Raw genomic sequence first — 3,982 nt, 5'->3', positions numbered from 1 at the left:
CAGTTTCATCAACAATTCTACTCGTATGCACCCGTATTCGTACTCGTACAATACACAGCTTTTAGATGTATGTACTATTGGTATATACACTCCAATGATCAGCTCTTAGCAGCCCATGTGAGTCACCTAACACATGTGGGAACCATCATTTGGCAACTAGCATGAAATATCTCATAAAATTACAAAAATATGAGTAATCATTCATGACTTATTTACATGAAAACAAAATTACATATCCTTTATATCTAATCCATACACCAACGACCAAAAACACCTACAAACACTTTCATTCTTCAATTTTCTTCATCTAATTGATCTCTCTCAAGTTCTATCTTCAAGTTCTAAGTGTTCTTCATAAATTCTACAAGTTCTAGTTACATAAAATCAAGAATACTTTCAAGTTTGCTAGCTCACTTCCAATCTTGTAAGGTGATCATCCAACCTCAAGAAATCTTTGTTTCTTACAGTAGGTTATCATTCTAATACAAGGTAATAATCATATTCAAACTTTAGTTCAATTTCTATAACTATAACAATCTTATTTCAAGTGATGATCTTACTTGAACTTGTTTTCGTGTCATGATTCTGCTTCAAGAACTTCGAGCCATCCAAGGATCCGTTGAAGCTAGATCCATTTTTCTCTTTTCCAGTAGGTTTATCCAAGGAACTTAAGGTAGTAATGATGTTCATAACATCATTCGATTCATACATATAAAGCTATCTTATTCGAAGGTTTAAACTTGTAATCACTAGAACATAGTTTAGTTAATTCTAAACTTGTTCGCAAACAAAAGTTAATCCTTCTAACTTGACTTTTAAAATCAACTAAACACATGTTCTATATCTATATGATATGCTAACTTAATGATTTAAAACCTGGAAACACGAAAAACACCGTAAAACCGGATTTACGCCGTCGTAGTAACACCTCGGGCTGTTTTGGGTTAGTTAATTAAAAACTATGATAAACTTTGATTTAAAATTTGTTATTCTGAGAAAATGATTTTTATTATGAACATGAAACTATATCCAAAAATTATGGTTAAACTCAAAGTGGAAGTATGTTTTCTAAAATGGTCATCTAGACGTCGTTCTTTCGACTGAAATGACTACCTTTACAAAAACGACTTGTAACTTATTTTTCCGACTATAAACCTATACTTTTTCTGTTTAGATTCATAAAATAGAGTTCAATATGAAACCATAGCAATTTGATTCACTCAAAACGGATTTAAAATGAAGAAGTTATGGGTAAAACAAGATTGGATAATTTTTCTCATTTTAGCTACGTGAAAATTGGTAACAAATCTATTCCAACCATAACTTAATCAACTTGTATTGTATATTATGTAATCTTGAGATACCATAGACACGTATACAATGTTTCGACCTATCATGTCGACACATCTATATATATTTCGGAACAACTATAGACACTCTATATGTGAATGTTGGAGTTAGCTATACAGGGTTGAGGTTGATTCCAAAATATATATAGTTTGAGTTGTGATCAATACTGAGATACGTATACACTGGGTCGTGGATTGATTCAAGATAATATTTATCGATTTATTTATGTACATCTAACTGTGGACAACTAGTTATAGGTTACTAACGAGGACAGCTGACTTAATAAACTTAAAACATCAAAATATATTAAAAGTGTTGTAAATATATTTTGAACATACTTTGATATATATGTATATATTGTTATAGGTTCGTGAATCAACCAGTGGCCAAGTCTTGCTTCCCGACGAAGTAAAAATCTGTGAAAGTGAGTTATAGTCCCACTTTTAAAATCTAATATTTTTGGGATGAGAATACATGCAGGTTTTATAAATGATTTACAAAATAGACACAAGTACGTGAAACTACATTCTATGGTTGAATTATCGAAATCGAATATGCCCCTTTTTATTAAGTCTGGTAATCTAAGAATTAGGGAACAGACACCCTAATTGACGCGAATCCTAAAGATAGATCTATTGGGTCTAACAAACCCCATCCAAAGTACCGGATGCTTTAGTACTTCGAAATTTATATCATATCCGAAGGGTGTCCCGGAATGATGGGGATATTCTTATATATGCATCTTGTTAATGTCGGTTACCAGGTGTTCACCATATGAATGATTTTTATCTCTATGTATGGGATGTGTGTTGAAATATGAAATCTTGTGGTCTATTATTATGATTTGATATATATAGGTTAAACCTATAACTCACCAACATTTTTGTTGACGTTTTAAGCATGTTTATTCTCAGGTGATTATTAAGAGCTTCCGCTGTCGCATACTTAAATAAGGACGAGATTTGGAGTCCATGCTTGTATGATATTGTGTAAAAACTGCATTCAAGAAACTTATTTTGTTGTAACATATTTGTATTGTAAACCATTATGTAATGGTCGTGTGTAAACAGGATATTTTAGATTATCATTATTTGATAATCTACGTAAATCTTTTTAAACCTTTATTGATGAAATAAAGGTTATGGTTTGTTTTAAAAATGAATGCAGTCTTTGAAAAACGTCTCATATAGAGGTCAAAACCTCGCAACGAAATCAATTAATATGGAACGTTTTTAATCAATAAGAACGGGACATTTCAAGTTAGCATCTGCCGATTGTAGAGGGTTAATATTGAACGGTAGGAAAATTGATGAAAATTTTGACACGCATGGTGTATGGAGTCAAATGACTAGCCATCACCGATTTAAAGGGGGAAATTACTCTTATTTGGATATAGATAGAGCAGAGTTAAGAGTAATTCATAGGTTTTTAGCCAATTCGATTACACAACGAGGTAAGAATAAGGAAAAGGTAAATGAACAGGATTTGTTTTACCACATGTGTATTCGAGACCCACAAAGCGTTGTAAGTATACCTTATTGTGTGGGTTATCATTTATCAGCTATGGTTAGGGGGATGAGACCGCATAGCATAATAGGAGGTGGTATATTTATTACTTTGATTGCTGAATATCTCAGTGTGGATATAAGTCGGGGGAGATTATTAGTCGAAGAACCAGAACCCCGCAATGCAATAGGTTTAAATGTATACCATGGTCCGAAGGTTTTGAAGAGGCGAAATAACGCCGCAGTACAATACCATGGTAGACATCCACAGGTTGAGAGAAACCAAAAGCCAGGTAATGTGGGAGGGGGAAATGAAATGATAGAAATGCAAAGGTTTATAGCTTCACAAGAGTATGAAAATGCTAGACATCGAGCATTTGAAGATTGGCAAGTTCATCAAAACCAAATCATAGCTCATTGCCAACATGTAGGTAGAAACTATATTCCTACTCAATCGCCCGTATTTCCTCCCTGGTCTATAGAGATCCAACCACCGTATCCTACGTATAACCCAGCCGAAGCATTCTATAACACATACGGTTATGCATGGAACCCCTACTGGTATCAGTATCATCCCTAGTCTACTTAGATTGATTTATTTTATTATTTGTAATGTTAATACATTTAATACTTATGTTAATATTGTAATAGTTTTTATAATTTTCTAACTTTTATTATTAGATTTTAATAATTTTTGAATGTGGGGTAATATACCAAACTTCAAAAATATGTATATATGTTTGCAGTTTATCTTATGTACACAATAGGGTAAAACAACGCATTTTCAAAGACTGGCATTAAGTTCAGCAAAAGCAACTAATTTTGATGACAAGATGCAAAGTATATGTGAAATAACAACAAGACGGAATGAATAAATGATGTGCACTATTTATCATTCAACACAAACAACAATATGTTTGGAAACTTTGGTAAAATTTAATCATTTCTACGCTAATCACCCTCAATAATTTAAATTGTTACTGATTTCTTGCAAATGAGGGCATTGCAAGATCTTAAGTGTGGGAAGGGGTTAAATTCTTTCGGATTTTTAAAATTTTTATCTTAAACACTTGGTTACCATTAAAAATACTAGTAAAGTAGTAGTTGTATTAGAATCTAGTGCTCTC

Source organism: Rutidosis leptorrhynchoides, chromosome 11 (genome assembly GCF_046630445.1).
Source record: "Rutidosis leptorrhynchoides isolate AG116_Rl617_1_P2 chromosome 11, CSIRO_AGI_Rlap_v1, whole genome shotgun sequence".
NCBI classification, from domain to species: Eukaryota; Viridiplantae; Streptophyta; class Magnoliopsida; order Asterales; family Asteraceae; genus Rutidosis; species Rutidosis leptorrhynchoides.
The sequence above is the reverse complement of the archived record's forward strand: the minus strand, read 5'-3'. Positions refer to the sequence as shown.